At 39.4% G+C, this 9,943-nt stretch overlaps 1 pseudogene; it reads right to left on the bottom strand.

Moving 5' to 3' along the window:
* Positions 1-553: 553 nt before the first annotated feature.
* LOC138825668 (AT-rich interactive domain-containing protein 3C-like) lies at positions 554-9,650 on the bottom strand (annotated as a pseudogene).
* Positions 9,651-9,943: the final 293 nt, after the last annotated feature.

Raw genomic sequence — 9,943 nt, 5'->3', positions numbered from 1 at the left:
TTGGTATAGTTAGGAAAGGATACAAGATACGGAGCTGAGCCATTTGGTGGGAGAAAGATAGCCATGATAACATCCTGCAAGTGGGTAACTGGATGTACTCTTTAAAGAATAGAGCTACGCATGGTGTGATTTCTTTCTTTCTTTCTTTTTTTTTTGAAGGAGGGAAAGCTTTATTTTCCAAATGCTACCTGAGGGATGTCTCCTCTACAATGCTTCAACCCAACCCTTCACCTGGCTCTTGAAGAGAAGCAGGGTTGACTCAAATAGGTAAGGTGCCAGAGATGATATTGACACAGAAGCACATGAGAAGATACATGATAGGGTGTATCTGGGGAATTCTTTGGTAGATACTGCTAGACATGGCTAGGGAGGAAGTGCCCTCTTTACAATGAGGTAGATGAAACATCAAAAGAAATGGCTTTGGCATGGAGGTAGGGTGCTGTCATCTCCCAGGACTGAGTTCCAGAGTAGGCATCCTGAAAGAACCAAGGTGGAAGGGTTCCTCCTCACCCTCAGAAATGGAGCTGGGATTCTTAGTTCTAAGTAGGAATTCTTAGGACAAGGTGCTAGAAGGAGGTCCTGTAGAGGGTGGGGGGTACAGAGCTGGTTGGGCCCTGGGAAGCTGGCACAGGCTGACGGCGGGCAAAGAGGACACCAGTGTAGACCACCCCATTGATCTCTAGTGCCATGTTGATACTGCGGATGCCACTGCCTGCCAGGTTGAGGGGTCTATCCAGGCGCTCTTCCCTCAGAGGAATTTTGCCACGGGGCAGGAAACTGGGGGGTACACCAAGTCGAGATGGATCAGTGGGGCCCATCAGCACAGCCCTGTTCTCTGGAGGCTCCTCTGGTGCCAACTTCTCTCGTGCAGGCCCCCAAACCAGACCCACAGGTAATGTCAGACGAGGGGTTGGAATTCCACTTTCCTCTTTCTTAATGGGGCTTAGCTGGGCACAAGCGTGTGCTGGCAGGCCAGAGGCGGAACTCTGGGCAGGGCCGGGAGCGAGCTGGGGAGGGGTTGGGAGAGGGGGGCAGGACCTAGGGCTGCACCTAGGGCGGGACCCTGAGCTCCGTGAAGGCCTGGTCCTGGCCCCGGCCCCGTTACACTGAAGAGCAGGACCGCGGTGTAAGCCTGGCGAAGTCCTTCTCGCCTATTGCTGTCTATGGCGGCTTGGAGCTCGCCCGGGGAGCTGAGAGCCCGTGTCTCGCACTCGTATGGGTACAGGTACTTCATGTACCTGCTTTGCCATGATGGGTACGCGGTTTACTGGTGTCCCTGTTATAGAATAGGTAAAGCATCAGGTGACTAAGACAAAGTCCTATCGTGGTCTTCCCTGGGGGCTTGAAGGAGTTGGATATCTGCGAGGCTTGGCCTGGGATTTGGGGACGGTTCCTGAGAAGGAAAGGAAGGATGGAAGGATGGCAGAGCCCTGATGCCTTTCTTGTTACATGAACAGGGGGCTAAGAACAGGGGTCAGCAAACTTGTCCTCTCTTCTGCATGAAAGTAAACAGATCATCCAGAAATTCCTTCCTCTTGGGATCTGCATCAAGCTCATACAGCTGCTTAAATAGTTCCTCGTAGGTCCACTCATGGGGATGGGGTCCAGAGGGCTGGCTGGAAGGTGAGCTGCGGCCATGGACCCCTGGATGACTCACCTCAGCTGCCTCCTCTTCTGCTCTGGCTTCCTCCCCTTCCTCATCCTCTTCAGCATCTGCATGGTGTGATTTCAATTGATGTTAATTGATGAAATGCACACCATGGTTTTTATCACTCTTCTTTCAGGGAAGTACCATATAAAGATGCATTATGTAAATTTGTTCCTCTTCCGGAGCAAAGAGAGAAAAGAGAAACACATACATACACACAGTTGTGTGTACCTATAAAACTGAGGTTATATACAAATTAATATATAAAAATACATAAATGTGTACATAGACATATACACATGGGCATGGCTTCTGCTGTTTCTGCTTCTCCAGAGAACCCCATACTCAAATGCTCTCCTCCTTTTCAGTTTCTGTACCTACAAAGGTCACACTCGTACAAATATCCCAAGGGCTGATGGGAGCGCCTGAATGAGCTGAGATTCCAACTTCTCATCCCAAATGTATGTAGGAAAGGTCCATGGTCCAATTAGAAGATAGCAGAATAAGACTTCAGGAACAGTTTGAGGACCACAGAGGAGAAGCTTGACATTTGAAGAGGGCAATGGATTAAAAGGAAGACAAGAAATCTAGAGAGCGTGAGTTACCATGAGAACATGCTAAGACAAAGACAAAATACTTGTATCTGCAGGTGTTGCTTTACCAAAACCTACAGAGGAAGACTAGAAGAATAGAGAAAAGAGTCAGAGGGATTATAGAGACACCAAAGCAAATGAGATTAATTGGCCTATTGTAGACCAAAAAAGTGTGAACTGTATGGATCTAAAGTAAGGGCCAAAGGCATCTCAAGAAACCAAAACAGAAGAGTGTTCAGAGGAATGCTTGTCAGAATATCATCACTGGAACCTGGGGCAAAACAAATTCAAAATAAGAAAATGTAGCCGGTGGCTCATGCCTGTAATCTTAGCTACTGAGGAGGCTGAGATCTGAGGATTGCAGTTCAAAGCCGGGGCAGGAAAGTCTGCGAGACTCTTTTTTTAAAAAAATGTTTTTTAAAATACTGTACAGAAAGGTTACATTCACATGAGCAAGGTAATGAGTACATTTTTATCAAGCATTGTTGCCTCCTCCTTTGTTTTTCCCCTACCAACCCTTCCCTCCCATCCCCATAACTACATACTGCCCCCCTCCCCCTTCCGAGTACCCCCCCACTCCCGTCTAAATTGTAAAGTTCGTTTTTCGACATAGCGTCTTGTACATCTCATTGTTGCAATGGGGTCCACCTGTATCCCTATTTAAACAATTTGTTCCCTTCCACTCCCCAAATAATACCAACAGCAAATACAATGAAAACAGGGGTTATACCACTGGGGAGGAACATAGAAAGCAACAAAAAAATCACATGGTACCTTATAAATATGTTAAAAACAATAGCATGAAAGAAAAAACCACTTGTGTCCTTATCTTGGGGCTAATTTCGCTTAACATCATCTTATCTGAGCTTTCTGCTTGTCTCAGTATACACTAGTTATTGCAAATAAGAGAAACCATGGGACCTATGTTTCTTTGGGCTGGCTTACTTCATTTAATATAATTTCTTCCAAGTCTTTCCATTTCTAACAAATGGAGCAATGTCATTCTTTCTGATGGAGGCATAGAATTCCATTGTGTCTATATACCACATTTTCTTGATCCATTCATCTACTGAGGGGCAACTGGGTTGGTTCCATATCTTAACTATGGTAAATAATGCTTCAATAACCATAGTTGTGCTGGTAGCTTTAGTATGGTCTTGGTTGTGATAATTTGGGTAAATACCCAAAAGTGGGATTGCTGGGTCATAGGGGAGCTCTAGGTGGAGTATTAAATTCAATGCAATACCTATCAATATTCCAACCTCATTCTTCAAGGAAATAGAAAAGGCAATCCAAAAATTCATATGGAACAATAAAAGATCCTGAATAGCAAAAACAATCTTTAACAGAAAGAACAGTGCTGGAGGAATATCAATACCAAATTTCAAACTCTACTACAAAGCCATAATAATCAAAACAGCTTGGTACTGGCACAAAAACAGACCTCAGGACCAATGGAATAGAATTGAAAACCCATAAATGAACCTACAAACCTATAGCCATCTAATCTTTGATAAGGGAGCTAAAAAAATAGAATGGAAGAAAGAGAGCCTCTTCAGTAAATGGTGCTGGCAAAATTGGTTAATCACTTGTAGAAAACTAAAACGAGACTCTTATCTCCAATAAACCACTAAAAAACCAGAAGTAGTTCTGTGGCTCAAGCGGTTGAGCACTCGCCTTGAGCTGAAGAGCTGAGGGACAGCACCCAGGCCCAGAGTTCAAGCCCCATGACCAACTAAGAAAGAAAGAAAGAAAGAAAGAAAGAAAGAAAGAAAGAAAGAAAGAAAGAAAGAAAAAAGAAAGAAAGAAAAGAAGAGAAAAGGAAAATGCAACATAACTGGCCAACGATCTCAATGCACACAATCTATGGCCTATACAGCTCTAAGAGAAAAAAAATATGAATATTATTTTTGTGGGAGAGACAAGGTAGAACCTGAAGAAGGGAAATTTATTGCTCCCAAAGGACTATGATGGAGGCTCTTCAATAGTTAATAACTCAGCTTAACCTCAGTTCTCTTAATGGTAATAGAAAGCAAGCAATTTGAGCTGGCTTTGGAAAGAGAGGAAAACCTATTAAGAGGATATTAAGTAACGCACTAAGCCCAAGGATAACTAGACTCCAGAGGCATTTGAAATAGGAAATAGTTACCAAGAAACCCAGCCATGCTTTCTCTCTATCCCCTGCTTCCCTTTCAACATTTGCTTTCTTTTCCCTGCACAAAATATAGATGGAAGATGGCTAATCTCAGCCTCAGCAGTGGACATCAGCTCTTTGCAGACTCCCATATAGCCTGAATCTGGAAGGAAATATGAGCAGGTTTGTGGTCTAGCTCAGACACTTTGGCAAAGAGACGGAAACACATAATGTGAAAGATCTTTTTCTGCAGCTGATAATTATTCCTAGAGAAATTAAATTACTATGAGATAAGCATTTGCTCTAAAAGCCATTATTTCATTGGACAAATAAAAATAAACAAGAAAAATTTAAAAACATAGGAAACATTTTAAATGATATGTAAATGATATAAAAGAAGAAACAGAAATAAATGCAAGCATATAAAAATGATGAAAAAAAGTCTACCTACTAGTAAAGAGGCATGACTTTTCTGTTTCTGCTGCCAAGTTAACTGTGAACTTTCACCTGTAAATTGGTTCTACTTAGTGAAATTAAAGTTATAATTATTGAAAAAGAGGAAGTACTTTCTAATGCCTACTTATTCTTATTGTGATCCTAACTAAAAAGACATGGGTAATGAAATCTACACTAATGCCAATACTATCCTTGATAGCACACAAGACAGAGCATTCTACAGCAGTTTCTTCATGAAGCCCAATATATTATTGCATGTCCTCACTCCAAAGTTTTGCTCCTAATTAGGTCCAGTGTAAAATAATCCATTATTATGACAGTCAGCTCCTGCAGAGGGATAAATATGACTATCTAGAGAAGTAAATGGACTATGAATTCTTCAGCCTATTCATCATATAAGCCAAGATCTTCTTTGATGTCACAAAGCTTTAGGTAAAAATCCTCTGCAAGTTGGACAAATGAGATTGCATGAAATTGCAGAGCTTCTACATGGCAAAGGACATAGCTAGCAAGATCAATAGAAAGCCCATGGATTGGGAGAAGATGTTCACTAGCCATACAACAGACAAGGGGCTCATATATACCTGGAATGCAAAAAAATTAAATCCCCCAACAACCAATTCTCAAAGAAACAACTGCCCAATAAATAAGTGGGCTAAAGACTTAAACAGAGACTTTTCTGAAGAGGAAAGAAGGATGGCCAATAGACACATGAAGAACTGCTCAACCTCCCTAGCCATAAAAGAAATGCAAATCAAAACAACATTGAAATTCCACCTCACCCCAGTTAGAATGGCAAAAATCAAAAACTCTAACAACAACAGATGCTGGAGGGAATGCAGACAGAAGGAAACCTTACTGCATTGTTGGTGGAAGTGTAAACTTGTTCAATCATTTTGGAAAGTAGTATGGAGTTTCCTCAAAAGACTCCACATAGAGCTCCCCTATAACCCAGCAATCCCACTTTTGGGCATTTGCCCAAATTATCACAAACAAGACCATACTAAAGCTACCAGCACAACTATGTTTATTGCAGCATTATTTACTATAGCTAAGATATGGAACCAACACAGTTGCCCCTCAGTAGATGAATGGATCAAGAAAATGTGGTATATAGACACAATGGAATTCTATGCCTCCATCAGAAAGAATGACATTGCTCCATTTGTTAGAAATGGAAAGACCTGGAAGAAATTATATTAAGTGAAGCAAGCCAGGCCCAAAGAAACATAGGTCCCATAGTTTCCCTTATTTGCAATTACTAGTATATGTCTGAGACAAGCAGAAACGGTCAGATAAGTTGATGTTAGGCAAAATGAACTCTAAGATAAAGACTCAAATGTTTTTTTCTTTCTTGTGATTGTTTCTAACATATTTATAAGATGATTTTTTTCTTGTTTTGTATATCCCTCCCCCACAGTATAACCCCTGTCTTCACTGTATTTGATGTTGGTATAATTTGTGGAGGGGAAGGGAACAAACAAATTGTTTAAATAGAGATACAGGTGGACCCCATTGCAACAATGAGATGTATAAGACATTAGATTGAAAAATGAACTTTATAACTTTGGTGAGGGGGGATGGGAAGGGATGGGAAGGGGAAATAAAGGAGGAGGCAACAATGCTTGATAAGAAATGTACTCATTACCTTGCCCATGTAATTGTAACCCCTCTGTATGGTATTTTTGCAATTAAAAAAAAAGATCCTCTGTCTCTCTATTTTTCCACATGCTTTTGGTTTCAAGGCATTGAAATCCAACCTCCACTAACTTAAACTCAAAGGAACAATTTATATGTTCTCTCCTGCAAGGGTGGAGCTAAAGACAAATGGATTCCAAAGTTAGTATACCATCATGATCTCCTCTCCTGTCATCTTTGACTCTAAGTGCACTCCTTTACTACTTTTTTCAAGAGACTAAGATTCAAAGAGGGGAGTTTCTCCTGCCAGTCATAAGTATAACTATCTCAGGCAGACTTTTGTTACCAACTTCAAACCAGTCCTTGAGCCGGGATAACTGGTGTATCATCTGTCTGACATTCATTGAACTAATCACCCTGTGGTCACTCACAATATTTTGAGCAAAATTAATTGGCATGCAGATTGCTCATGATAAGAGAAAGTACGACAATGCAAACTTCAAAAATGTTGCATGTTGAAGGATACTAATATGTGGTTGTTATTGAAGATTATGTGTATGTTATAAACTATAAAAACTACAGTATTGTCCAGCTTCTCTCTGACTAATGGTCAGTAGTTTCATGTTTATCAGGCTGAAGTTTTCTAAATTCTCTACAATAAATGAGTACTTCTGCTATAGTGATTTATATATAAATAAATACCATTGCTGCTATTTTATGAAGTATTTTAAATGCACATGATTGCAATGACAAAAAATACCTTTGTCTCTAAATTGTACTCTACTAAAGACAAATTCAGAAAATTTACCATCAAGTTTAATCCAAGCTAATTCATAATATACCTACATATCCACAAGAGGCTTTATTGAAGATGTATATACCATGTAGCTAACTGAACAAGATAATCTGCTAGGAAGATTATTATTTATTTATTCAACTTTATTTTGTCAAGCACTTGCTAGGTCAGATCCTAAACTGAGCTATCAAGATGCAAAAATGAATCATTCAAACATACACCCAGCTACACAACATTTATATTGTAGTGCAGCAAGAAGATTGAAAATTATATTGACAAATGGTAGTAAGTGCTTGGCAGGGGAATAGATGTTTATCATGAAGTATAGCAGAGTTGTAATTACTTAAGGACTCTTTTCAGGAAGTCGTATTTAACCTAAAGGAGAGACTGAAGGAAGATAACAATGTGTGCAAAAGTTCAAAGGTAGCAAATTGTAGAATGCTTGCAGAACTGAAGAAAATTTGTGCTGTGTGAGTTAAATATGGAGGGAAAGATAAAATTGGAGAGAATATTTGTAACAACATAATATTTAGCATTGATACCGAAGTCCCAACTTTGCCTTTATGGTCCATTTCCAAAGTAGGCCCAAGAACCCGGTGAGACCATTCATTACACTGATAGTGAACTGTCTTCTACAAACCAATAAGAACCTGGATTTTGGATTGTGAGGGAGAGTCCTCATAGCTTGATAGAATACAGAAGCCCAGATACGGGTCAAAATTAATGAGAAAGAAGCAACCAGAAAAGCATAAAATTTTTAAAGAATCAAAGGAACAAAGAAATAAGATAATGGAACTATTTTTAAATTATCAATAGATTTTCAAAGCAAAATAGTGTACAGAATTGTATAACCATAACTTTTGTCTATAAAGCTCTCTTCTATTTTAATGATCCTATTATATATTTATTATCATATAAGGAAAGCAGAATATCAACATTTTACATGTGACATACATTTTTAGATATTTCACCATCTTGTGGTGCAAAACAAATTTAAAGTTATCCTTTGTAAGTGGTTTTTCTTTTTCTTTTCATCCAATAATCTACAAAAGCCAAATGGGAAAGAAAGAAGGAAAAAAAATTCCTCCACAACTCATCTCTATCAACCTCAAATTCCTCTCAAAGGCCTGAAAGAAAACCACAGCTCATTCTCTCCAATACTAGATTGTGTGTGTGTGTGTGTGTGTGTGTGTGTTTGTAAAATTCTGAACTAAAAGCTCCCAAGCTTCTTGAATGTTATATTAAAATATTCCTAAACTAGGCAAACTGTTTATCTATGTCTGGTATCGTCTTTGTCTAATGTTTTTCCTTAGGGGGTAAAATGGAGAGGAGATGAAATAATCAAGTTAATAAATTATATAAAAGCAGTTCATCTAGTCATTGAGATCAAAAAGGCTAATTAAGTAAAAAAATGAAGAAAGAAAGAAAAGAAAAACATTGGAAGACAATGATCATTTTCACTGCCAGAAAAAAAAAATTAGCATAAGATCTTGAGTCCTGGGCCAAAGAGAATTCTGTATAAGTAGAAGAGGAAATGAGACACAGATCTAAGTCCTGTGCAGAACATTTTATTGCTCCTTTATGGAATATATAATACTCCTTTTGGAATGAAAGCTGCTTGCAAATGCCTCCCAATGTAAACAGAGAAGGGAGCAGAGAAACTGACTGGTGACTATGCTGTCACTGCACTAAACTCTTAAAAGGAATAAGGAATTATTATAAAGGAATAACATCTAACATTCTACAGAGGACTATTATTCATTACAAGGAAGCCAAATAGGTCACATAGCAGAATCCTTCTTCTCTTCCAAGGCTCCATAGACACTTATATGATGGCATTCCTATGACCCCAAAAAGTTACTTGAAAAACTCCCATATATGAACTTTGGGGGAAAAGCAATTGTGCTGATACATTGGACCTATGTGTGGTTTTGCAAATCTTAGCTAAACGTCAGGATATAATGAGATTTCTGAATAACAGAATCTGAACTCTTTTCCATTTTTATTATACGGATTGCTGTGGTGTATAAAGAGGCTGACTTGGTAAATGACTGCAGGGTAGGAGAGACCGTAACACTCTGGCCTGGAGATGGGCATTACTCAGTCCCCTCTGCAGAGAAGAAAATCAGGCCAATGAAGTCTTCTAAGAATTTTTCATTTCATTCACCACAGGACCCTAAATGGCCACAGATACTAAAACAGCAGGCTAGGGACTACTCTCTGAAAAACCAATATTTACCCTCCAGTTCCACTGAAGACTGCATAGGGAACAAAATAAATGCACATCCAAGTGAAATCTTCGAACAAACCTGGAAGGCAATTTTCAGAATCCAGACCAGGTAACTTTAGTTGCTTCAAATCAACCAAAGATGGGGCTGTGTGCATACCAGTAATTGCCCCACCCCTCATTTTTCAAAACAGACATACAAAAATGGAATTACCATAGAGCTAGGCTTGAGACTGGGGATAAAGGTAACTTGAAGGAGAAGAGAAGATGTGACTTCAGCTCTCTAATCAGCTATGAACACTTATAACCTTAAATATCTTGTTATAGGGTCTCAGGGGAGCATCATTTTATTAATGCTATAAATACTAAAGTCTCACTCAGAAAATTGGTATATATAATGTTGGCACCATTGAGATCCTAAAATAAAGTGATTCTACCATACCTTATAAGT

The sequence above is a fragment of the Dipodomys merriami genome, unplaced genomic scaffold, assembly GCF_024711535.1.
Source record: "Dipodomys merriami isolate MVZ:Mamm:240054 unplaced genomic scaffold, mDipMer1.0.p SCAF_14, whole genome shotgun sequence".
Lineage (NCBI taxonomy): Eukaryota > Metazoa > Chordata > Mammalia > Rodentia > Heteromyidae > Dipodomys > Dipodomys merriami.
This window is presented reverse-complemented; position numbering and strand designations above follow the sequence as displayed.